General features: G+C 46.3%; 1 long non-coding RNA gene across 4 annotated transcripts; it reads right to left on the bottom strand.

The window, feature by feature from the left end:
• Window positions 1-717: 717 nt before the first annotated feature.
• LOC123102488 (uncharacterized) lies at window positions 718-4,942 on the bottom strand. 4 transcript variants are annotated; one of them, XR_006448967.1, is made up of 6 exons: window positions 4,515-4,937; window positions 4,103-4,150; window positions 3,676-3,867; window positions 3,444-3,558; window positions 3,066-3,273; window positions 718-1,047 (listed from the first exon to the last, which is right to left on the bottom strand). It is a non-coding gene; the product is annotated as an uncharacterized lncRNA (long non-coding RNA). The 4 variants fall into 4 exon arrangements; XR_006448966.1 differs by having other exon boundaries at window positions 3,676-4,150; window positions 4,515-4,942; XR_006448965.1 differs by lacking the exon at window positions 4,103-4,150 and having other exon boundaries at window positions 4,515-4,934.
• Window positions 4,943-27,740: the final 22,798 nt, after the last annotated feature.

Raw genomic sequence — 27,740 nt, 5'->3', positions numbered from 1 at the left:
AAAAATCAGAGAGAAGGATTCATCGCGTTTTACGATACGGAGCCGCTGCCAAGCCCTAAACTCTCTCGGGAGGGCTGATCTGGAGTTCGTTCGGGGCTCCGGAGAGGGGAATCCATCGCCATCGTCATCATCAACCTTCCTCCATCACCAATTTCATGACGCACACCGCCGTGCGTGAGTAATTCCATCGTAGGCTTGCTGGACGGTGATGGGTTGGATGAGATTTATCATGTAATCGAGTTAGTTTTGGTAGGGTTTCATACCTAGTATCCATTATGTTCTGAGATTGATGTTGCTATGAATTTCACTACACCACGACACTCAAAGAAGCGTCAAACATTCTGTCGGTATATGTCACCTAAGGTGACACATTTTGTGTCGGCAAAGACCTTTCCCGACAGAAAGGTGTTGTCGCCTATAGTCCTGCCGGGAAAGGTCTTCACCGACAGACAAATCTACTCCGACAGAAAATATGATGGGATAGGTTAGGCCTATGCCGACAGACATTCTACATCGACAGACAATTCTATACCGACGGTCCATCTGACATTATGCTACGTCGACACACAATGCAACGTCCAAACTTTTGGCGACAGACTTGCTCTCATGGTCTACATTTCAGCACAATTACGAATTTACCATATCAACATGAAATTAAATTCATAATATTCATTTCATGTTCAGTACCCAATACATATACAAACAATTGCATTCTTATACTCATCACAAGATACCATTAATCAATGCATTTATTCAACATACATAGAAGATTCTAGTTTCTTCACTCAAGTTAAAACCAGTAAGGAGATACATAAGTCAACATTTAGGCAGTGGTCTGTTGCACAATATGATGGCCAAGTTCCTAACGCACCAGATGTTTGAACACTACTACAATATATTATGGAAGAGACAAAGTCTTCAATCCCAAGCTGACATCAACTTCCATATGAACAAAATGTGTCAACCATGTTATGAACAAGAGCGATCACCGCCTCACTGGAACATCTTAGATCAACTGGTTGACTTGGTAATTTCTTCACTTTGTCCCTACAAAAGAACTTGCACGTTTGAGCAATCTTAGAAAATGAGAATTTGTCCAAATTTGTGAGTTGCGCTTGATTCTAATGATCTGAAAAGTAGAGGATGTACCGCAAACAGGTTACAAAAGATATCCTTATCAAAACATCAACAGAAGTTGGGTAGCACCTAGCATATCATATGGCCAACTATAGAAATCTATGCACTCACCGATAACAAATCAAATCTGTTCTAAGGCATCATGAATAAGGTTCTTATTGTTTTATGGATTTGCATAATAGAACTGTTGACTTCGACAATATAAAAGAAGGAATGAACTACAGCAGCAGAACCTCCTGTGCAATTGAATTAGGCAGTCGTTCTATAGGCAGTTCAATTATATGTGGGCCATTATTTCTATCTTGAAATGGTTGAAGTCATCAGTCATCACTACCAAATAAATACACTAGGCATTGTTGCCGTCATTAAGTAGACATTTTTCTGAAGAGAAATCTACACCAAAAGTGACAACCGTTTGGATCGAAAAAAGAATGGCGAAGTCAGAAACTATTAAAGCACTCAAGGTGGGCATTTTTCTAGATTTACATACTTCAGAATGACATAGTTCTATTAAACCAACACTAATTTAAGAAAGCTTCCATTATACTCCCTCCATCCCAAAATAAGTGTCTTAACCTTGGTACAACTTTGTACTAGCGCTAGTACAAAGTTGATACACTTATTTTGGGACGGGGGGAGTATGTATTATTCCTTGTTTTATGCCACCATTAAAAACAAACTGGAAGGTAGAGCCATCGCGAGCAAACAGACAAATTTGACTCTATTTTGCAAAACACTAAATCAGGAAAGGTGAAGCAACCTGGGAACTAAGATGATACTAATGTTTATGGGAAGGAAGATGTAGCTCCAGGGAGTAGCATAAAAACTTCAACTAGATGTGCAAATTAAACTTGCTCTGCATGTTATGGAGATAATCTCTTGGAGATAATCTCTCTATCATTTTCAAATTTCTTATGTCACATATTTTATGATTCTACACTAACTTAGTACTATCCTTCCGTTAGTTACTTTAAGCCACGCATAAATATAAAATCTCTCTTTCCTTCCGTTTTCATTATGCCTTCTTTTCCAGGACAAATGAGAATACAAGCTTTCTATCTTAATTGGAAAAACATCTGAGTCCTCCCCCGTGGAAGGACCAGCTTACACCATATCGCAGTACTAAATTGCGTGATTTGAAAGTGTTCATTCAGAAGTCTGCCAAGGTAGTGATGTCAAGTACCATGTGCCTTCGAGGGACCTATGTCTTTTCTCTGAAGTTGCAAAAAATCGACTTCTTTTTAATTTTGCTGTAGGATTCAAAGTCACCATATCATCAACTCAATATACTAAAGCACCTATGCTTCTGTAAACAATGAGTCAAAGTGTAATCCTATTTTGTGGTACTGAATGAATTAAGCTTCTCTCAAGAACAAACAGATACTAGCAGCTAGCCATCTTGCTGGAATAATTTCTAAAAGGAATGTGCTTACGTACTATAGCATACATTTATGAGAAAACATGTACTCCCTCCGTTCACTTTTGTAAGACGTTCTAGACATTTATAAGACAACAACCAAAACAGTTCAATTTCAGCTGTCTTAAACGTCTTACAAGACTGAACAGAGGGAGTACTAAAACATAAGATGAATTAATTTGGTTTTCTAGTTTCTGTGGTTAAGGCTCTGAACTTGATACTATTTTCATGATAATGTGGGTGCTGCTACACACTATATACTGTTTTGTTCAAACTAAGCACCCGTTTTCCCATTGAAACCCCATTCATTTTAAACCAAGCATGAAACAACACATAGTAGTGAAAGGGAACAACTGCAGAACTGATGAATCAACTCTTTTCCGCTACCTATCATAACAAACACTACAGAAATTAACACAATTTGATATTTATCTCTTTGATGCAAAACTAGAGGCACACCAAAAAAATTAGAAGTTTGGCATCTCATGGGGGAAGTTGACGAGAATAATACCTAAACTCTGCAATGATGACTCTTGTTTTCTCCCATAGCTAATTTCCTACTTCCTCAACATGTCTCATCTTTTCTACCAATGCTAAATTCCTTTTCAGTTCTATAAGAGCTTCCAGCTTCCTCCTATTTTCTGCTATATTCGCATGCCTCAATTGTTTGTAATATGCAGGGAGCTTGCTTCCTCCCCTTGTTCTCCTCATATTTTCACCTGCAAATAACACATATTGTTGAACATGATGCTTAACAGACAACGGTGCAGTCTAACAATTTATACCCGGTAGCATTGTCAACTTTAAATTATTTTGTTGCCTCTAGCCGTGCGAGCCTAAATATAGATGTGAATATGAGCTCTAAAACTCCAGACGTATTTGAGAATACCTTGACTGTCCTCCAAGCCATCCTGTATGGGTTCGTAATTGGGAGCTTCAACATCTTCGTAGTCTGAACGCAGGTTATGTCCTCCATTTCTATCTTCACATGTGGAGTTCATTGACTAGACAATAAAGCAGAAATATGTGTGAAACGATGTATTTCTCCCTATGCTAAAATCCTTCTTATTTCACGCCCTTTTAAGAGGAAGTGTTAAATGTAAACAAGGAAAGTATAGTACCTTTTTTTTTCTTGGGTGGCTGTGATAAGCTACCTACTTCCGCAATCTGCCTTCTGTTTTCTCCCAATGCTAAATTCTTTTTCAGATTTATAAGACCTCTCATCTTCCTCTCGTTTTCTGCAATATTTGCGGACCTCGATTGTTCATAATACGCAGGGAGTTCTCTTCCTCCTCTTTTACATGCCATATTTTCTGCTCCAAATAATAGTCATATCAAATAATTATAGACAGCACAATATGACATCCAACTAGGAATTATGATAGATTCTAGTGCTTTTGCAACTTAATTAAAGTGGTCGGATCAAGTGATAACCCGACATTCAGTTTACATATTCCCACTTGCTTTATGAAACATTGTCCTTTTATTATTTTATCATCAGGATGTAATTGACATATATAACTACAACTTGCAATTGACTGAAAGTACCGAATACCGAACCAACTCCACTGAATTTCAACTTACTGACAGATCCATCTGCAACCAAATATAGGAGGTGAGAAACAATTAACTGCTAACTTGAATCTATTAGTTTTGCTGACACACATTTGTGCTCAGGAAATCAATTAATATTGGACGAGACCTTGGCAATATTGTGTCCAGGCAAAACATATATCTGTAGTTATAGGCAATGTCTGTCTTATGAAGGAAAGGGCCATATTTTTGTACAAATATCAGTTTTACAGAGAAACTTCATATTTCAATTTCATAAATGCAGAATGATGTTGTTTCAGGCTTCACCCTAGACAGATCTTTCTTTCTGTAGTCTTTTGAATGCTTAGGCTTTTAAAGCACATATCTAACTGGGTTTTAAACACTAAAGAAATGTACAAGAAGTTACCTGTTGAGATCTGGAGGCGGCGCAAGGGGAATCAACCGGGAGAGGCGTCTCCGTGGAGGAAGAAGAACAGTCGGTGGCACCTAAGCAGCAGTCGGCGCGGCGGATCCTTTATGCCGGAAGGCGCTGCACGCTACTGCTCCTTGCCGGTGGACGATGCTGCTGCTACTCGGCGCGACGGACGGCGCTGTTGCTCCTTGATTGCTGGATAAGAGAAGGGAGGCCAGGCGCCAGGGGACCAGCGGGCGCGCGCTGGTTGGGGGCAGCGACTTTGGAAGGGAGGCCGGCGACGCGGGAACCAGCGACGGCGTGAGCAGATCGACGGGCAGGTCCGTGGCGGCGGCGGCGGTGAATTAGGTTTAGGTTGAATGTGTGTGCCGTGACTCTGCGAGAGAAGTGGGATGTGGGGGGTGGGGGTATGAGATTTACCGGAATATGTTTCGGCCATCACATTCTCTCGCGCCGCTTTCCGCTCGATAGTTTGGGCCTGTGCCGCGCAGCTGAAAATAAGTGGGCCAGTCTTGAACTACGCCGACACTTTTCCTGTGGTTAAGCATTAGCGACACATAATCCAACGACCATCAAAACATATGCTGACACATAGTACACTGATAAACTGTTAGACATTACCGACACACTGATCATTGAAAATGTTGAGTAACCTTAATGATTTTTGTGTCGGCATTCTTTTGGGCACACAATGCGTCGGAAATGCGCAGCTATACCAACAGATGCATGTCGCCGTTGTGGTGTCGTGGTGTAGTGTTTGCTATGCTTAATGCTTGTCACTAGGGCCCGAGTGCCATGATTTTTAGATCTGAACCTATTATGTTTTCATGAATATATATGAGTTCTTGATCCCATCTTGCAAGTCTATAGTCACATATTATGTGTTATGATCCGTTAACCCCGAAGTTACAATAACCGGGATACTTACCGGTGATGACCGTAGTTTGAGGAGTTCATGTATTCACTATGTGTTAATGCTTTGGTCCGGTACTCTATTAAAAGAAGACCTTAATATCCCTTAGTTTCCAATAGAACCCCGCTGCCACGGGAGGGTAGGACAAAAGATGTCATGCAAGTTATTTTCCATAAGCACGTATGACTATATTCGGAATACATGCCTACATTACATTGATGAACTGGAGTTAGTTATGTGTCAGCCTATGTTATAACTGTTGCATGATTGATTGCATCCGACATAATTATCCATCACTGATCCATTGCCTATGACCTTTTCATATATCGTTCTTTGCTTATTTACTTTTTCGTTGCTACTGTTATAATCATTATAAAACCAAAACTGCTACCGTTACTTTTGCCACCGTTCTCACTATTATCATATTACTTTGCTACTAAATACCTTGCTACAGATATTAAGTTTTCAGGGGTGGTTGAATTGACAACTCAGCTGCTAATACTTGAGAATATTCTTTGGCTCCCTTGTGTCGAATCAATAAATTTGGATTGAATACTCTACCCTCGAAAACTGTTGCGATCCCCTATACTTGTGGGTTATCATGCATCTGCTCCGTAGTGTCATGAATGTCTGGCGAGGGTTTTGGAGCGGAACATGCAACAGTGGCCTTGGTTGGGACACTGTAGTCAGACGCCAACGTAGCACACGTCTAGACATCCCAAACTTCCCTAGTTTGCTTCCTAGGAATTCAGGCCGGCCATTAACATTTGATGCATGGTGTTGAATGGCAAAAAGCCTCTGAACAAGGTTGTTCCGACGTTTCAGGCCGTTTCAATGGGCGGCATTGAAGTTACCCTAACATCATTAAATTTACAACGGTTGGAGGCATATACACATATAAGTTTTCTTTTTCTACAACTAGAAGTCCAATATGTGTATTCAACTTACACCACCAAGCAAGAAGCAAACCTACAACCCATGAGTTACACACACATATTAAACAACAATTCCATCTTCTGATCCACAAAATACAAGCAACAATGAGTAAGAGCATCTACAGCTAAATCCCACATATTCGCCTCAAACGTACGGGTAGCCTGTGTTGGAGATATGCTCTAGAGGCAATTATGTATGATGGTATTTTCTGTGTTTATGAATAAGTATAGTTCTTGGGCATTGTCAATGATGTGTATCAATACGTTATACTTCTGAGTTGTGTTGGGATTTCATCGAAGAGGAAAGAATGAATCAGTATAGTAGAGATAAGTATTTTCCTTAGTTAAGAACCAAGATTATCAATCCAGTAGGAGAACCATACAAAACCTCGTTAGCAGGACCTGCACACACAAAAATAAATACTTACACCCAATGCAAACAAGGGGATTGTCAATCCCCTCGTCGGTTATTTACAAGGATCAAATCTCGTAGTGACACGTAAAGAGATAAATTGCAAAACAAAATAAAATAAATAAAAGTGCAGCAAGGTATTTTTGTGCTTTTATTTATGATAAAAGTATACCCAGGTGCCATAGTTTTCACTAGAGGCTTCTCTCCCGAGCACATAACATACGGTGGTGAACAAATTACTGTTGAGCAATTGATAGGAAAGCGCATAGTTATGACGATATTCAAGGAAATGATCATGTATATAGGCATCACGTCCGAGACAAGTAGACCGACTCCTACCTTCATCTACTACTATTACTTCACCCATTGACCACTATCCAGCATGCATCTAGGGTATTAATTAAGTTAATAAAAATAGAGTAATGCCTTAAGCAAGATGACATGTTGTAGACAGAGTAAATCCAAGCAATATGAATAAACCTCATCTTTTTATCCATAATGGCAACAATACAAATATGTGTCATGTCCCTTTCTGCCACTGGGATTAAGCACCGCAAGATTGAACCCATCACAAAACACCTCTCCCATTGCAAGATAAATCAATCTAGTTGGCCAAACCAAACGTATAGACCGGAGAGAAATATAAAGCTATAATAATCATGCATGAAATAATTCAGAAAAGACTCAATTAGTACTCATGAATAATATGATCATAAACCCGCAATTCATCAGATCTCAAAAACACACCGTAAAAGAAGATTACATCAAATAGAACTCCAAGAACATCAAAGAGAACATTGTATTGAAGATCAAAGAGAGAGAAGAAGTCATCTAGCTACTATCTATGGACCCGTAGGTCTACTACTCACGCATCATCGGAAGGCAACAAGGATGATGTAGAAGCCCTCAGTGATCGATTCCCCCTCCGGCAGAGTACCGAAAAAGGCCTCCGGATAGGATCGCGGAAGAACAGAAACTTGGAGCGGTGAAAAAAGTGTTTGGGGTGGCTCTGTGTTGGTTTCTCGATTTTGGAGAATTTATAGAGGTGGAATTATGTCAGATGAAGCCACGAGGAACCCATAAGGTATCAAGGCGCGCCTACCCCCTGGGTGTGTCATGTTGCCTTACCATCTCCTCGCTTCTCGTCTGGTCTCCTCTTGAAGCTTGTAGGGTTTCTCTTGTCCAGAAAAAATTGTCAAAAATATTCGTAGAGTTTAAACTCCATTTGATAAAAAAAAATTGGAAAACCAAAAACAAGGAGAAAACTACAACTGGCACTTGGCAGTGGTGATGCGGCTTGAACTACGTCGGTATTTCCCCAAAGAGGAAGGGATGATGCAGCACAGCTATGGTAAGTATTTCCCTCAATGATGAGATCAAGATTATCGAACCAGTGGGAGAACCACGCAACACCACGTAAACAACTCCTGCACACAAAGAACAAATACTTACAACCCGACGTAAGAGAGGGGTTGCCAATCCCCCACGGGTTAAAAGATAGGTAAAATTGTAGTAGATTGGATAAATAGATCTCGCGGGAACGCGAGATAAAATAAAAATTGCAGCAAGGTATTTTTGTGTTTTTGAATTAATAGATTTGAAAATAAAAGCAAATAAAAATAGATCATGAAGGCAAATATAATAAAGAAGAGACCCGGGGCCGTAGATTTCACTAGTGGCTTCTCTCGAGAAAAATAGCATACAGTGGGTAAACAAATTATTGTTGGGCAATTGATAGAACTTCAAATAATCATGATGATATCCAGGCAATGATCATTATATAGGCATCACGTCCAAGATTAGTAGACCGACTCCTGCCTGCATCTACTACTATTACCCCACACATCGACCGCTACCCAGCATGCATCTAGTGTATTAAGTTCATGGAGAAACGGAGTAATGCAATAAGAATAATGACATGATATAGACAACATCCAACCATGTCGTGCAAGGCCAGATCTACCAGATCGGCCTTCACCCGCACCAGGGGACTGCCACCAGATCAGATCTGACCTGCACCTCCGATCAATCCCGCGCCAACACCTCCGAGGCATCACCGCACGCCCCTCCCACGGAGGCGCCCAGTCTCCCGCTGCCCGCCAGGATCTCCTCGGCGTCGCCGCCTCCATTGCTGAGCTTGCGCCGCCGCCACCATCAGAGCCGGCGCACCACCCACCTCCACCACCCTGCTGCGCACCTCGCCCGGATGCGCCGCTCCGTCGCGCTCTCCACTGTCCTCCAGTGACCACCAACCGAAAGGCGCCACTGCCTCCCCACCACCATGGCTACCCCGGAGAAGTCCCACTCTGCATGAAGGGGGGTTATCGGTGGGACGCAGCCAGCACCCGCCGTCTTCGTCGGCCGAGTGCAGCTGCCACCGCCAGCGCCATCGGTCGGGGAATTGGATCTAGGGGCTGTCGAACTAGGGTTAGGGGGGCCTCCGGAGTCTCACTCACGTGCAACCAGGGAGGCAGGGGAGACAGGAGGTGTCTTTCTATCGGGCTAGACAATTCTGATATGTTTAAATTTGCATTTTACAAGTTGGTATCATGGTAGGATGTAAGGACTGGTATCATCTCATACTTTCCGGCTAGGAGAGGCATGTCTAATCTCCTTTTTTTTGAGGCATGTCTAATCTCCTATACATTCTGATCGATCATTGGGTAAAACTACGAAAGTACTAGTAGTAGTCCCCACTAGTCCTGGCCATGAGAAGCCCGACACGACGCTGCTCCCGGGCCGGGCTCGGGCCTAGATTTTGAGCGTGATGGCCGGGCCAGGCCGGGCCCGGGCCCATCGTTTTTGCGCTTTTCTGAAGGGGCCTGGCCCGCTTTTATGCGTTTGGACCGGGCCCGGGCCTAGGTTTTTTTGCTTCGGGCTTGGCTAGGCCCGGCCCGGCCCGAGGTTTGGCCAGGTATAATCCCCGCTGTCTTTTGAGAGGGAAGAGGCCATCGCGCGCGCGAGCTGATGGCCTCACGATGCCCTTGTCTTGCTTTGTGCCCTCCTGCTGGCGTCATTTGCATTGCGTGCATGCAGGTCGCGCTGGGCTGTCCAGGCTTTGGTAGGAGCAGGTTTTGTCTGCCAGTTCAGGCACGCCAATGCCGTGCCACGGCAGGTCAGGTCGGTCTCGGATGTGCAGGAGCTCGCAGGTACAAGAGATCATCCATATACCAGTAGCAACGTACATATGGGCAAAGATACAAGGCCAGTGTAGTGGTCGTCGGGTGAGAAACGGACATCCAAGACACGTATTTACCTTGCTAGGCGTAGTAAATATGAAGAGGCAAAAATCAGTATATGCATGAAGGAACGCTGGCAATTCGAAGTGCATGCGTTGGCAGTGCATCGCTCCGTGCATGATGGCTGCTCCTGCTCGTACAAGATACCACCGCGGTCGTGTGCAACGTTCGGACGTGCACCGTGGATGGGTCTGTCCATGCATCCACGCGCGCTCAAGCCCGGCCCGGTCGTTTGGCGCCATGCCATGCGGCGGCATCCGCGCGCAGCAGCTCTGCCACCGCAGTGGAATCTCTGGACCTGCAGCCTTAACCAGGGACGCGCGCTGCAGCTGGGTGGTTGGAGCACGTACGTAGGTATACGGTTACCAGGGCAGGCATGCATCTTGGTCAGAATGGCCGTTTGATTTGAGAAACGACTGATAATTGTTTGTGATGTTTTTCAAGTCATGCGTACGTAGCTTTTCATTCGTTACCAGGCAAATGGAGTCGCGGAGGGATAATCGAGGCCACAACATGGTGGCCATCAATTTGCATCGTACAAGCTGTACCTCGCTAGAACGCACTGTTCGGCACCTCTGCATATTCTCGCCACCGGACGTATCCATCTTTTTATACCACATGTAGGCGCATTTAGGGGTTGTTTAGTTTGTGACTAACTTAGCCAAAGATTGCCACAACTAAGGTTAGACAAGTTTAACCAACTTAGGTGAGTGGTTGGTTCATGCCACACCTTAGGCAAGCCACATTTGGACCCCATATGGCATACACACAAAAAGTGTGGTAAGATTCCCTTAGGCTTGCCAACTTGTGGTTCTTATTTTGATGAACTAACCTTAGGCAAGCTTGACAAAAATGTGTGATAAGGTGTGGCAATGCTAGTCCTAGAACCAAACAGCCCCTTAGTTTCCACTGTAAGTTTGGAAAATATAAAAATAAAGGTGACTGTCAAACGGTAGTACTTCAAATCAAACACAAGAATGCATGAATTATCACCTTCGAAGCATATTGATCCCGATCGATCCATCAAACCCATCCATCCGTCCATGCATGCATCCAGCCCGGTCATGCATTGCCAAGTTGCCAGCCAAAGCAACGACCGGCTTTCGTCATCGGCATCATCCTCCCCGCGCGCCTACCGAGGAGGATATGCTCGCAGTCGCAAGCGCAGAGCCGCAGACTCCCCTCTCCCAACCTACCCATGGCACTGGCGCGTGGGCTACTCCCGCATCCCAGCCCCACCCGTTTGCGAGCGAGCGCGCATACTACATGAGATACATCCACCACCCGGGGCGGATTGGTGATCTGTGATTGGCAGAAATCACATATTTGACCTGAGGTCCAAATCAAATCACAAACTGACTTCGTTCCGAAATTTTTTCACTCTGCTGACCCTTTTGTGTGGCGCCCGATAGCTAGGCGCCACACACTACTATGCAGCGCCTCTCTATTGGACGTCGCACCTCGTGCCAGCATGGCAGCCCTGGTTCAGTTGCGGCCCCACAGACAGCACTGCAGCGCCTCAGACTTAGGTGCCACACTTGTAATGTGCAGCGCCTAGCTCTTGGGCGCTGCACAATCTGTGTTCAAGCGCATCGGCCCAGCCCGGCCAGGCAGTTCTTCCCCCTCTCCGCTTTCTGGACAGAGAGCGGCGGCGGCGCCCCCATCGAATCCCCCCGCCCACATCCCTCTCAGATCTGAAGATTTGATCCGTGGATTCGATCTCCAATCCATCCTACTAGGTAAACTCCTCTGTTCCCTTTCTTTTCCTCCGTAAATTTGTTGCCATTTTAGAGATTTGTCCAAGATTTGATGGAACCCTTGATTTGCTTGATTTAGGATGTGTAGTCATAGTGGTAGTACCGTAGTGTTGTTGCTTAGTTCACAATATATAGTTCTTGTTAGTGAAACCCTAGATTGTTTTGTTTATATATATATATGAGATGCCTATTTATATAGATAACAATGAGATGTTGAGTTTTGTAGAGATATATGATTTGTTTTTTAGATATATATTAGATGTTGATTTTATTTGAAATATTAGATGTTGAGTTTATTTGAACACATATGACATATTCATTGTGTGAGAAGGAGATGTTGAGATGTTTAGTGCATACCGATATTTGAGATGAAGATGAACTCATATATGTTTATTGTTTGAACTTTGTAAGGATGGTTTGGCTTCTCGACGATGTCTACGACACGAAACACCGGGCCTACATGATGCGCGAGAAGGAGATGGTAATAACGAGTAATCTAAATATTTTGCCTTAAGTTGAAATTTACATGCCCTAAGATTTGTCATTACTTGTTTTTTGCATAAGCTTGAACCTTTGAAAATTCGGTATCACGGGGTCTCTGGTCCTGCCATGCCTTACGATGAGCGGTACACACCGTACATCAAGTAGGCAGGACTACTCCCGTGGATTCAGTTGGTCAGCCGGTCCACACCGAATCTGAACGCTCCACTGGTGTCCGCTCTTGCTGATCGGTGGAGGCCGGAGACGCATAGTTTCCATCTTCGGACTGGGGAGATGACCGTGACGCTCGAGGATGTCTCGTTGATCACCGGTCTTGCTATCGACGGGATGCCTCTCTGTATGAGCACCGATTCTGATGGGTGGCGCGAGCAGATGATTGCTCTTATCGGTATGGCTCCTACCGAGGCTGAGGCTGATGTAGAGGAGGGAGAAGAGAAGAAGAAGAAGGAAAGGAAAGCATCCGGAGCTGCTTTCACGTGGATTCAAACTCACTTTGCGATGTGCCCTCCGGATGCCACTGATGACGTGATCCAGACACATGCTCGTGTCTACATGTGGTATGTTGTGTCGAGGACTTTGTTTCCTGACTCCACTGGCAAGAACGCTCCATGGATGTGGCTGAAGGCGTTGACCGTCTTCGATAGCAAATGGAGCTGGGGTTCAGCGACTCTTGCCTACTTGTACCGACAGGTAGTTGGTCTGTTTTGTGATCAACTCATTTCTTCATTAGCAATGCAAGCTTGCTGTCAAGTTAACATTGTTTTTCTTTCATATGCAGCTGGACGATGCGTGTTGCAGGATCACAGATAGTGCAGGCATTGGTGGTAATATGCTTCTACTTTCTGTATGGAGCTGGGAGCGTCTGCCTGTTGGACGCCCGAAGAGCGTCAGGTTTAATCCTTGGTATGAAGATGAAGATGACGAATTACGGCGCCCCACTTGGGCTTACAAGTGGGATGTGGTTTCCGAGATGACGAACGATGTCAATCTCATGTACCAGAAGTACGTTGCCGAGTTGGACACGATTACGCCTGAGCAGGTAACGAGGTCATTACTTCAGTCATTTCTCATGTTTGCCTAAAAAAAATTCACCAATTTTGCATTGTTGCCCTATTTCATAGGTGGAATGGCAGCCATATGGCGCCGATGACAGACTTGGGTACACCCCGGAGTTTACCATCAACCCGATGTGCTTGCGGGATAGGGATCTCTGGCATATGCGGTGCCCACTGATATGCAACTGGGCTGTTGAGTTTCATTTGCCACATCGCGTGTCTCGTCAGTTTGGTCTGTTCCAGCCTCACCCGTCGGAATGGGTGGATACGGACAAAGCACTTCATAGGTAAGACAGCATGAACCATATTGACTAAGCATCGTCACTCCTTGATTTTGCTAATGTTTGGTTTTGTACCATGCAGGTTGGACAGGAGAAGGCAGCGGAAGATAAAGGACTGGGACAAGCATCATGCTTCGTATGTTACCCGCTTCCAGCTTTGTGTGGAGGAAGCTCGTAGCAGTGCACGCGCCAAGCTTCGTGAGCATAGTCCACTTGCTTTTGATAACTACATACGATGGCTTCTTGAAAATACTCGAGTTGAGATATGCCCGCCGGCATATAATGAGGATATTCTTGAAGAACCCGTAAACTTTGAGGATCTATCAAAGGGGAAGTACAACAGAGATGTCAGGGTAGGGCACGGAGTCCCTGCTGTTCCGGTGATTAACTATGTGGTAAAGTGTTTCTTCTTTACTTTCCCGTTGGCCGTATTACACATGTTTGAATGGCTAACATGTTCATTCTTTCTCATCCGCGGCGCACCGAGATCAAGAAAGCAGCTGATGAGAGCCAGTCTATTCTGGAGGAAACACTGGTTGGAAAAGGCAATGATGATGGTCCACTACGAGCATTCCTCAAGGTACAAATCGCATTCACTATGAGAGGTAGTCTATGTTGCGGAGTTTCATATCTTCCACACTTGTTCATGTTACAGCGTCAGGCCAGGAAGTTAAGGCGGTTATTGAATCTTCTCGGTTGCCGTGATCCCGAAATTGATGAACCATCTGCCTCTAGGTCTGGTACACCATCAGACCCCTCATCTCACCATCAGAGGGACGATGTGAGTTCCTCATATGCTTATCAGGATGATGAGGGTGCGGTCACCCAAGAGGTATGACTAATCCTTTAGATGTGATTCTCACTTGATTACGACATCGGTCTTCACCATATTGTTTGATTGTGTGATAGGGCGATGAGCTTGATGATGACATGACTTTGGCGGACGCTCAACTTCGGTCCCCATATGTGTTCAACCCTAGGCAGCCCAGACGCCGGTACACGCCCAACGACTTTGACAACAGAGGCAACCCAAAGGTGGTCGTAGGGACCTCGCGGATGGCTAGCTTGGATCATGAGGCGGAGGAGGAAGTGCAGGAAGAGGAGGCTCGTCCATCCAGGAAGAAGAAGATTGCCTGCAAGCGTGGCACCAGGAACACGCGCGGAAGGCATTAGTGTTTGTTACTATGGAAGTGCTCTCTTGTAGCCGTTTCGTTAGGTTGATGAACTTGTTTGGTTATGTTATATGTTGGTGAACTCTTACTATTGTGGTATTTGTGTTGTCCTAAAAGATGTGATGTTCAAATTATTAGTTGTCTTTGTTCAGTATTTGTCCTAAATGATGTTGTCTTTGTTCAGTTGAATTGTTCAGTATTTGTATTTGCCAAAACGGAATCTGTTTCTGCAGTTTGGCAGTTAACAGCACTGCAGCGCCTGACAGTCAGGCGCTGCACTGTACTATGCAGCGCCTAAAGCCTAGGCGCTGCACCTTACTGCAAAAACAGAGTTGACAGCACATTCATTTCACCGGAACATCATAATACTTACAATGACTGCATCATCACAACAATTTGAACAAACAAAAATTTTATGCCGACGAGTTCATAACTTAAGACAATTCGAACTACGACATGGTTCACGACACATTCATTACAAATGACAAACGGTAGCTTGCCCTAGAAAATAGTTCACCAACATCTTACATGCCCTCACAAGTTCACGATGAGTGCACCGAACCGAAGTCCCTACTGAGTAGAGCGAGGCCATTTCCCCTTCTTGTCACGGGCCGAGTCCTCCTCTTGCGCCTCGCGAGCCTTTGCAAGCTTTCTTGCCCTCTCCTCCTCATGAGCAAGTTTCGCTTGGCGTGCCCTCTCCTCGTCTCGTTTCTTCCGCTCCATCCTCTCCTTCTGACGACGCTCTTCCTCCAAGCCTCTTCAAAACGATTCTTTGAACCGCCGTTGCCGCCTAAGACAATCTTGGTATTGGTCCTTTTTGACATCTTCTGGCACTTCAAGATCTATCCACGTGAAGTACTTGCATAGAGGAGGCGGTGACCGCATACAAAATTTTTGTTAGTGTTGACACACATTTGATAGTAACATTTTACTTCTTGAGCTTACCGGTGGTTGGTCATAGGCGTTAGTTGGAAGTGCACGATCATAAGCATAGTTCGGGCATACAAAATATCTCCGCCCTTCCGTCCATGATTTATTTCGGTCGGTGGATACCTTCACCTTGCAAACATGTCCACACCAACATGGCGGGATGTTGGCATCTTTCTCCTTCACCTTGTCCAAAGATGCGTCCTCCCACTTGTTCGGCATGTCTTCTTGGTTAGCACACGGTGGCCTCGTCATGGAACCGAATGAAGTCATGCCTACAAAACCGATAATTCTTGGTTAACCCTAACCCCCACTTAACAATAACACAATCCTAACCATAGCATAACCCTAACACCAACATCAAACACACATACCCCTAACCCTAGCATACCATGAAAGCCTAACCAACCCAAATTAGCAAAGAAACTTAACATCATTCAACAAATATTTGCAAATCCAAGCCAAAACTAGGGTTTCCCCAAAGTAGCAAGATTTGAGCAAATGTGACAATTCCTATGGATGAAAACGAGGGGAACGGAGGAGATTACCTTAAGGGAGGGTTTGGCTTCGAAATCCACGGTCAAATACTCCGGATCTGAGGAGGATTTGAGAAGGGGAGAGAGGAGGGCAGAGGGGAGGCACTGAGCTTCGGGTTTGTGTGGGGGTGGGGGTGTGTGGGGTGGGGATGGGTGGGAGGGGGGTGAGTGCAGCAAATAGATGTCCAGCCGTGCAACGCCTAAGGGAGAGGCGCCACACACCATAGTGCAGCGCCTACTCTTTAGGCGCTGCACTTCTGGACATCCCAGTCCAGAGAGCAACAGAAGCTTCCAGTATGTTTTCTGCCCAAAAAAATGCTAAGTGAGTGTGCAACGCCCAAGGGATAGGCGCTGCTCTGTACTGTGCAGTGCCCAGGAGTGAGGCGTTGCATATTACAGTGCAGCGCCCCTCCCTTAGGCGCTGCAGACTGACTTAGCAAATTTTCGGGTGCAAAAGCTCCTGGAATGCTTCTGTTGCTCTCTGGACTGGGATGTCCAGCCGTGTGGTGCCTCTCCCTTAGGCGCTGCACGGCTGGACATCCCAGTCCAGAGAGCAACAGAAGCATTCCAGGAGCTTTTGCACCCGAAAATTTGCTAAGTCAGTCTGCAGCGCCTAAGGGAGGGGCGCTGCACTGTAATGTGCAGCGCCTCGGCCTTAGGCGCTGCACTATCTGCTGTTTTCATATACAAAGTGATTTTTATGTTTTGTGATTCACATAGATGGCACATAATCATATCCAAATCACATGTAGTAGTCCAAATCACATACTCATACACACATAGCAATAGAGTTGTCCAATCAGATAGTCATACACAAACATTTAGCCAAAAAGGCATAGTCATTTACGTCTCATATCACATAGTAGCACACATTTTGGTTCATAGAAAAGGTCATGGTCCTTGTCCCTTCTTCTTCCTCTCTTCTTCTTCTTCTTCTTCTTCTTCTTCTTCTCCCTCCTCCGGCCACCAAGGGAGCTCACCTTTCGCCTCCGTGTCCTCCACCCCCTTCATTGTTTCCATACCTATGAAAATGTCAATATAATAGTTAGTCACACAATGCAAAATGACAACACAAGCATTGAGCCAAAAGAACAAGATCATAGTAAGTCACATACGGCAATGGTCCATTGAGCCAAGTGAACATTCCTCCACCACGACCGCCGCCAAGGCCAAGATCACCACCACGGCCTCTACCGCCACCATGGCCTCTACCGCCACCATGGCCTAGACCACCACCACGGCCTCTGCCACCACCACGGCCAAGACCATCACCACGACCTAGGCCTTCACCACGGCCAAGACCATCACCACGGCCTAGGCCTTCACCACGGCCTCTACCACCACCACCACGGCCTAGACCATCACCACGGCCTAGGCCTTCACCACGGCCAAGACCATCCCCACGGCCTAGGCCATCACCACGGCCTCTACCACCACCACGACCTCTACCACCACCATGACCTCTTTGTTGCCTAGTGCCTTGTTGGCTTGTTTGACTTGGTTGGCTACTCCTTGGTTGACTTGGTTGGCTATCATTTGCTTGGCTTGTGCTTGCATCATTTTTCTTTGATCTTTTTCTTGATTTGGGACAAGTTCTTGTGTTGTGTCCCCCATGACTGCAGTCCCCACAACGGGATTGCTCACGAGGCTCTTCGAATTGGCCGGTGCCGTATTCTCCACCGCCACCACGGCCCCATCCGTCCATGTCACCTCTAAGACGCTTTGTCTTACATCTTCCCCGTCTAACGACCTTCAATTTCGGGTCCGGCCATAGTTGAACTCCATGATACTTCGGCCATTGTGATTGGTCCAATTATGGCTGAAACCGGGGAGCCCATGTATTCTTTACCGTCATGATTGAGAACTCGGACTCCCTCACGGTAAGAGGGTGATTGACGTCCACATTCCTAACACGGGCTGCATTTAACAAGTGCGAGCATGGGAGATGAAGCAACGATGGCCTCATGCAGCTGCAATCACACCGTGTTAGGGAGACCTTGAAAGCGCGGCATCCGTGTTAGTGGCCATCATTTGTGGTTCCTCCAGGCTCTTTCACCTCATACTTCCACTCGTTGTCGTCATATAGTACAGCTTCTTGGGAGTCTTCCTTTCGTGATTGAAAGTCCAACCATTCTTCAACCTTTGGTGGGAAATAGTACTTGTGCTTATCCTTGTTCTCACCAGCAATCTGCTTATCCGTCTCCATTGAATACTTCAAAAAGTATCCATTCATCTTGTCAAATGTGTATTGAACTATTGCCGTCACAGGTAATGCACGTACACCCTTGAGCACCTTATTGAAGCATTCTGCCATATTGCTTGTCATTTGACCGTACCTCCGGCCATCTTCATCGAAAGCACGTGCCCACATATTCCTTTCGATAATGTTCTTACTGAGAAATTCATGACCACCGGGGTCAAGTTTCTTGTGTCTGAGCAATGCATTGAACAATGTGGCAAACCGCTTGTTGGTGAAGCGAGACAATAATCTTGAAGATCATCGGCCAACTCCTTGATACCACATGCCCTATAGAAGTTTGCATAAAAGTGCCTCATGCACCATCGATGGTGCAACTTTCTATGCCCGGGAATGTCAACCACCACCGCATTGAGAATTTCTGGATGGCGATCCGATATGACACAAATTTCCCTTTCAGCCGGTAATACCCTTGTTCTCAATTGACGCAAGAACCACTCCCAGTTATCATTGTTCTCCACCTCAACCAAAGCGAAAGCCAAAGGCAACACCCGGTTATTGGCATCACTTGCTATTGCAACCAATAAAGTGCCCTTATATTGTCCGGTCAAGAACGTGCCATCAATGGCGATGACGGGCCGACAATGCTCAAAAGCCCTCATGCATTGCTCAAAGGCCCAAAATGCACGGCCAAATACTCGGACGGTCCTCCCGTTGTGAATCAATGTTTGGTGCCCATGAGGCTCAACCACGTGAACCATGCCTGGATTTGTAGTGGCCATAGCTAACAACAACCTAGGGAGTCGGTTGTATGCTTCCTCCCAATTGCCATACAACATCTTGAATGCGGCTTGCTTTGCCTTCCATGCCTTGCCGTACTTCACCTTGTAATGAAAGATGGCTTTCACAAGGTCAATGACACTCTTGATGCTCATTGTTGGAAGTGTGGATATTTGGTTGGAAAGCCTATAAGCGATGAACTCGGACGTGAGTTGTCTGTGTTGTTGGTACACAAGCTTGCCATCCGCATTCTTGTGCCGGCACATGTGATTTGGTAGACAACTCACTATGCGCCAAGTGGGACCTCCTTTCCATGGCCTTACACGCACAATCCATGGACAACTTGGCACTTCACATTTGACCGTGTAACGCACATTGACGTCCGAGTTGGCCACTTTATGTGGACGATAATGCGTAACCGAGTAGTTGTCGAGCCACATCTTCAATTTCAAGAAGGATTGAAACTCACAACCGGGATATATCCCATTCTTGCCGTCTTCCAAATCACGGTGAGAACTTGGCCTAGCTCCAAGAGATATGCATTTGCCACCATCCACAACGGCTTCATCCGCGAGACTAAGATCCTTGAACAATGGTGTCTTGTGATCCCACCCGAATACCTTCTTGAATGCGTGGGCCTCCTTCGGTGTGAACCCCTCCTCATCAACTTCTTCATCGGGACCATCGTCATCCGAGTCCGATGCATATGCACGGGAAAAAGGGATGGATTGGTCCATTGTCTCTTGCACATGATATTGGTCGAGATCACCCACATTGTTGTCATGGAGATCAACTTCGTTGTCATCCTCCTCGTACTCATCATTCTCCTCTTCAAAACCTTCATTTTGGTTGTTTGGAGTCGGGCTCAATGTTGGCCAATCTTGTTGCGTGAAATGAGGTTCACTCATTTGATCTTGGTTCATGGGTGGTGGAGTGCTAGCAACCAACGGGGAGGGGTTCCGGTTCAAGTCCAAATTCAAAGTAGACTCAACCTTCTTGGAGGCAAATAACTCAAGAGCCTTGTCTAGAGATTCGGCAACCGTCTCCTTGTATGCAACCCAACGTTGCTCGGAGTTCACACGCATTGTCTTCCAACGGATGTGCATTCCAAAACCAACATTATGCCTTCCCACGAACTCAACAACGTCACTTGGGTCCATCCAATTCAAATCCTTCCTCACTTGGTCCAAGAGCTCCGCATAGCTTGGACTACTCTCAAACACCATGTCAAGCTCATCCGGGTCCGGCTCAACATTGCCTTTCAAAAAGGCCTCTTTATCCACATGATGAACATAAACACATGTTCTCCCCATCCCTACAATAATAAAAAACACACATATATCAAGTAAGTACTTACCAAAAAATATTTGCACAAAATACATATGCCATAACATATATATGAATTAATAACCCTAACCCCCACTTAACAATAACCACAACCCTAACCATAGCATAACCCTAACACCAACATGAAACACACATAACTCTAACCCTAGCATACTATGAAAGCCTAACCAACCCAAATTAGCAAAGAAACATAACATGATTCAATACAAATTTGCAAATCCAAGCCAAAACTAGGGTTTCCTCAAAGTAGCAATATTTGAGCAAATGTGACAATTCCTATGGATGAAAACGAGGGGTTCGAAGGAGATTACCTCCCTAAGGGAGGGGTTGGCTTCGAAATCCACGGTCAAATACTTCGGATTTGCAAGATTTGAGAAGGATTTGAGAGGGGGAAAGGGGAAGAGAGGAGAGGCGCAAGGCTAAGGGTTTGTGTGGGGTGGGGTGTGTGGGGTGGGGGTGGGATGGAAGAGAGGGTGGGGCCAGCCTAAATGGAACACAGACTGTGCAGCGCCCAAGAGCTAGGCGCTGCACATTACAAGTGTGGCGTCTAAGTCTGAGGCGCTGCAGTGCTGTCTGTGGGGCCGCAACTGACCAGGGCTGCCACACTGGCACGAGGTGCGACACCCAATAGAGAGGCGCTGCATAGTAGTGTGTGGCGTCTAGCTGTCGGGCGCCACACAAAGGGTTAGGTGAATTTTTTTTTGGAACGAGGTCAATTTGTGATATGATTTGGACCTCAGGTCAAATATGTGATTTCTGCCTCTCTGATCTCCCCGACGAGACGCGACGGACGGGCCAAGGCTCCTGCGAACGTACGTACGTACTCCTGTAGCAGAGAGCCTGTGTCCCCTCCGCCCTGACACCTGATCCTGTAGTCCGCTGAACGCGACAAAGTGAACCAGCAAAGCGAAAAGGCACAGCAGCGTGCGTGGCTGTGTGTGTCGATCGGCAGATGTGCGCGCGCGCCAGCGCCATTGATCGATCGCCCCATGCATGGAGCCCGGCCGGTGCACGCTTGACCAGCTCAGACGTGCAGACGGTGGCCCGTTTTGCAACCCTGTAGATTCCTCCCTCGTAGCACATTCACACTAGTACACATCATATCTTGCATGCATTGGAGGAGAAATGACTCCGAGGATGAAGCGTATCGTGACAGCTCAAAGGTAAATTCAGAGAATACGCACCCCGGATGAACATAGTGGTAAGAGCATCTCCACCCCCCCCCCCCCCCCCCGCGCTAGAAAAAAGCGCCGCTTAGGAGCGAACCGGCGATATTTTTCGGCATGGGGGCGATCAGTTTCCCAGCAGCCGCCCCCAGGTCGGCCCCAGACGCTTATTTTTAAATATTTTAAAAACATAATTGGGCAAATTTCAGCAAACACGACATACATTCGGCGATATTTAGGCGGTTCACAATTTTTTTACATATAGAAACATAATAATAAGTCTACTAAAAAGAAGAAGAAGAAACGACCGCGCCTACGGCCGAAGAACTCGCTCAACACACTGAAGTCGCCGCCGTCGTCGTCCTCCTTCTCCACCTTCACGCGGCCGACCCTGCTGGACCCCTGCCCGGGGTCCCCCTGGCGGACTGGTTTGGCCGGTAGCGGCGCCTCGTCGTCGCTGTCATCAAGAACGACCGCCTCCCTCGCCGCGGCCACGGTGCCGAGCGGCGATCTCCTCCAGGGTGCGGCGCTGGCGCTCCATCTCCATCCGCGCCCACTTCATGGCGGCCTCGTCGTCGAACGCGGCCTCGTCGTCGTGCTCGCGCTTCACGGGGCCGAGCCCCGGCTCCGTCTTCGGCTTAACGAGGCGGGAGGATGGACCCGAGGAACCGCCGCCGCCCTCGTTAATGACGACGCGCCGCTCGGCCTTGACGCTGAAGAGCGCCGGCGACCCGGAGGAGTGGGAGGAGGAGCGGGAGGAGGAGGAGGTGGAGGAGGAGAGGACGAGGACCGGCCCAGCAACTCCGGCGGGGGATCGAGGCGGCTGGGTACGTCAGCCGCGGATCGTTGCCGCCCTTGAGATACTCGAGGACGGTGTGTAGCGTGCGGCCGGGGGAGGGGAGCACCACAGGCGGCGGCCTTCGCTGTTGTTGCGCCCCCTCACCATTGGCGCGTTGTTGATGGAGGCCAGCCGCTCCGCCTGCCGGCGTTCGAAGTACGCCGCCCATGCCTCGTGGTTGACGGCATCGTACTCCGGGAGGGCTCGCTCCTCCTTCGATAGAGACGCCCGCACATAGTCGATCTCGGCCTGGAAGTAGTCTGGGTGCTCGACGTCGGGCAGCGGGGGTCGGGGACGTCCCCGGCGTTGACCCTCCATCGCCCCGGCGAGCGCATGTCGGGAGGCGTCGGGTAGTTTGCTTCGTGGAGGATATGGGCTTCCCACTCGTGCAGAGAGCGGCGGCCGAAGCCGTTGCTCGCCGCCCCATCGCCGGGGAACCTTTCGCCCATCGTCTATGCGTGCACGGGGAGAGAGGGAAAGAGAATTCGGCGGTGGTGATTGTGCGTGCACGGGAAGAGAGTGTTGGGGAACGTAGTAATTTCAAAATTTTCCTACGCACACGCAAGATCATGGTGATGCATATCAACGAGAGGGAAGAGTATCGTCCACGTACCCTCGTAGACTGTAAGCGGAAGCGTTATGATAACGCGGTTGATGTAGTCGAACTTCTTCACGATCCGACCGATCCAAGTACCGAACGCACGGCACCTTCGAGTTCAGCACACGTTCAGCTCGATGACGTCCCACGAACTCCGATCCAGCAGAGCTTCACGGGAGAGTTCCGTCAGCACGACGGCGTGATGACGGTGATGATGTTGCTACCGACGCAGGGCTTCGCCTAAGCACTGCTACGATATGATCGAGGTGGATTATCGTGTAGGGGAGCACCGCACACGGCTTGAAACAATCAACTTGTGTGTTCTAGGGTGCCCCCTGCCCCCGTATATAAAGGAGCAAGGGGGGAGGCCGTCCGACCCCTGTAGGGTGCGCCAGGAGGAGGAGTCCTCTCCTAGTAGGAGTAGGACTCCCCTTTCCTACTCCTACCAGGAGGAGGAAAGGAAGGAGGAGAGGGAGAGGGAAGGAAAGGGAGGAAAGGAGGAAAGGGGGCCGACCCCTAGTCAAATTCTGTTTGGGCTAGGGGGGGGGGCGCACCCTACCTCCTGTCTTCCACCACTTGGCCCATGAGGCCCAATACTTCTTCCCCGTATTCCTGTAACACCACTTGGCCCATTGGCTCCTACATATTCTACGAAGATCTTTATCGGTCAAACCGCATAACAACATACGTTGTTCCCTTTGTCATCGGTATGCTACTTGCCCGAGATTCGGTCGTCGGTATCTCAATACCAATTTCAATCTCGTTACCGACAAGTCTCTTTACTCGTTCTGTAATGCACTATCCCGCAAATAACTCATTAGTTGCATTGCTTGCAAGGCTTATAGTGATGTGCATTACCAGCAGGGCCCGAAGATACCTCTCTGATAATCGGAGTGACAAATCCTAATCTCGATCTACGCCAACTCAACAAGTATCATCGGAGACACCTGTAGAGCACCTTTATAATCACACAGTTACGTTGTGATGTTTGGTAGCAACTTTATAATCTCATAGCCATAGGAACATGTATAAGTCATGAAGAAAGCAATAACAGTAAACTAAAACGATCAAGTGCTAACCTAACAGAATGGGTCAAGTCAATAACATCATTCTTCTAATGATGTGATCCCATTTATCAAATGACAACTCATGTCCATGGTTAGGAAACCTAACCATCTTTGATCAATGAGCTAGTCAAGTAGAGGCATACTAGTGACACTTTGTTTGTCTACGTATTCACACATGTATTATGTTTCCGGTTAATACAATTCTAGCATGAATAATAAACATTTATCATGAAATAAGGAAATAAATAATAACTTTATTATTGCTTCTAGGGTGTATTTCCTTCAGTCTCCCACTTGCACTAGAGTCAATAATCTAGATTACACAGTAATGATTCTAACACCCATGGAGCCTTGGTGGTGATCATGTTTTGCCCGTGAGAGAGGCTTAGTCAACGGGTCTGCAACATTCAGATCCATATGTATCTTGCAAATCTCTATGTCTCCCACCTGGACTTGATCGCGGATGGAATTGAAGCGTCTCTTGATGTGTTTGGTTCTCTTGTGAAATCTAGATTCCTTTGCCAAGGCAATTGCACCAGTATTGTCACAAAATATTTTAATTGGACCCGATGCACTAGGTATGACACCTAGATCGGATATGAACTCCTTCATCCAGACTCCTTCATTTGCTGCTTCCGAAGCAGCTTTGTACTCCGCTTCACACGGATCCCGCCATGATGCTTTGGTTAGAACTGCTCCAACTGACAGCTCCACCATTCAATATAAACACGTATCCGGTTTGCGATTTAGAATCGTCCGGATTAGTGTCAAAGCTTGCATCGACGTAACCATTTATGACGAGTTCTTTGTCACCTCCATAAATGAGAAACATATCCTTAGTCCTTTTCAGGTATTTCAGGATGTTCTTGACCGATGTCCAATGATCCACTCCTGGATTACTTTGGTACCTCCATGCTAAACTAATAGCAAGGCACACATCAGGTCTGGTACACAGCATTGCATACATGATAGAGCCTATGGCTGAAGCATAGGAAACATTTTTCATTTTCTCTCTATCTTCTGCATTGGTCGGGCATTGAGTCTTACTCAACTTCACACCTTGTAACACATGCAAGAACCCTTTCTTTGGTTGATCCATTTTGAACTTCTTCAAAACTTTATCAAGGTATGTGCTTTGTGAAAGTCCAATTAAGCGTCTTGATCTATCTCTATAGATCTTGATGCCCAATATACAAGCAGCTTCACCGAGGTCTTTCATTGAATAACTCTTATTCAAGTATCCTTTTATGCTATCCAGAAATTCTATATCATTTACAATCAACAATATGTCATCTACATAGAATATTAGAAATGCTACAGAGCTCCCACTCACTTTCTTGTAAATACAGGCTTCTCCAAAAGTCTGTATAAAACCATATGCTTTGATCACACTATCAAAACGTTTATTCCAACTCTGAGATGCTTGCACCAGTCCATAGATGGATCGCTGGAGCTTGCACACTTTGTTAGTACCTTTTGGATCAATAAAACCTTCAGGTTGCATCATATACAACTCTTCTTCCAGAAATCCATTCAGGAATGCAGTCTTTACATCCATTTTCCAAATTTCATAATCATAAAATGCGGCAATAGCTAACATGATTCGGACGGACTTAAGCATCGCTATGGGTGAGAAAGTCTCATCGTAGTCAACCCCTTGAACTTGTCGAAAACCTTTCGCAATAAGTCAAGCTTTGTAGACAGTAACGTTGCCGTTGGTGTCAGTCTTCTTCTGGAAGATCCATTTATTCTCGACGGCTTGCCGATCATCGGGCAAGTCAACCAAAGTCCACACATTGTTCTCATACATGGATCCCATATCAGATTTCATGGCCTCAAGCCATTTTGCGGAATCTGGGCTCATCGTCGCTTCCTTATAGTTCATAGGTTCATCATGGTCAAGTAACATGACCTCCAGAACAGGATTATCGTACCACTCTGGTGCGGATCTTACTCTGCTAGACCTACGAGGTTCGATAGTAACTTGATCTGAAGTTTCATAATCATCATCATTGGCTTCCTCACTAATTGGTGTAGGTGTCACAAGAACCGGTATTTGTGATGGACTACTTTCCAATAAGGGAGCAGGTACAGTTACCTCATCAAGTTCTACTTTCCTCCCACTCACTGATAACCCACAAGTATAGGGGATTGCAACTGTTTTCGAGGGTAAAGTATTCAACCCAAATTTATTGATTTGACACAAGGGGAGCCAAAGAATACTCTCAAGTATTAGCAGCTGAGTTGTCAATTCAACCACACGTGGAAACTTAGTATCTGCAGCAAAGTATTTAGTAGCAAAGTAATATCATAGTAGTGGTAATGGTAGCAAAAGGTAACGGTAGCAAAAGTAGTGTTTTTGGTATTTTGTAGTGATGATAGCAATAGCAACGAAAAAATAAATAAGCGAAGAACAATATATGGAAAGCTCGTAGGCAATGGATCAGTGATGGAGAATTATGCCGGATGCGGTTCATCATGTAACAATCATAACCTAGGGTGACACAGAACTAGCTCCAGTTCATTGATATAATGTAGGCATGTATTCCGAATATAGTCATACGTGCTTATGGAAAAGAACTTGCACGACATCTTTTGTCCTACCCTCCAGTGGCAGCGGGGTCCTTACGGAAACTAAGGGATATTAAGGCCTCCTTTTAATAGAGTACCGGAACAAAGCATTAACACATAGTGAATACATGAACTCCTCAAACTACGGTCATCACCGGTAAGTATCCCGATTATTGTCACTTCGGGGTTAACGGATCATAACACATAATAGGTGACTATAGACTTGCAAGATAGGATCTAGAACTCTCATATATTGATGAAAACATAATAGGTTCCGATCTGAAATCATGGCACTCGGGCCCTAATGACAAGCATTAAGCATAGCAAAGTCATAGCAACATCAATCTCAGAACATAGTGGATACTAGGGATCAAACCCTAACAAAACTAACCCGATTACATGATAGATCCCATCCAACCCATGATTGTCCAGCAAGCCTACGATGGAATTACTCACGCACGGCAGTGAGCATCATGAAATTGGTGATGGAGGATGGTTGATAATGATGATGGCGACGGATTCCCCTCTCCGGAGCCCCGAACGGACTCCAGATCAGCCCTCCCGAGAGGTTTTAGGGCTTGGTGGCAGCTCCGTATCGTAAAATGTGATGATGTCTTCTCTCTGATTTTTTTCTCCCCGAAACACAATATATAGAGTTGGAGTTGGAGTCGGAGGAGCTCCAGGGGGCCCACGAGGTAGGGGGCGCGCCCTAGGGGGGAAGTCACGCCCCCACCCTCGTGGACAAGTGGTGGGCCCCTGGCCTTCATCTTTTGCAGGTATTTTTTATATTTTCCAAAAAGTTGCTCCGTGAAGTTTTAGGTCATTCCGGGAACTTTTGTTTCTGCACATAAATAACACCATGGTAATTCTGCTGAAAACAGCGTCAGTCCGGGTTAGTTCCATTCAAATCATGCAAGTTAGAGTCCAA

The sequence above is a fragment of the Triticum aestivum genome, chromosome 5A (assembly GCF_018294505.1).
Source record: "Triticum aestivum cultivar Chinese Spring chromosome 5A, IWGSC CS RefSeq v2.1, whole genome shotgun sequence".
In the NCBI taxonomy this organism is placed as follows: Eukaryota; Viridiplantae; Streptophyta; class Magnoliopsida; order Poales; family Poaceae; genus Triticum; species Triticum aestivum.
Note: the sequence above shows the minus strand (reverse complement) of the source record. Positions and strands in the feature narration are given on the sequence as shown.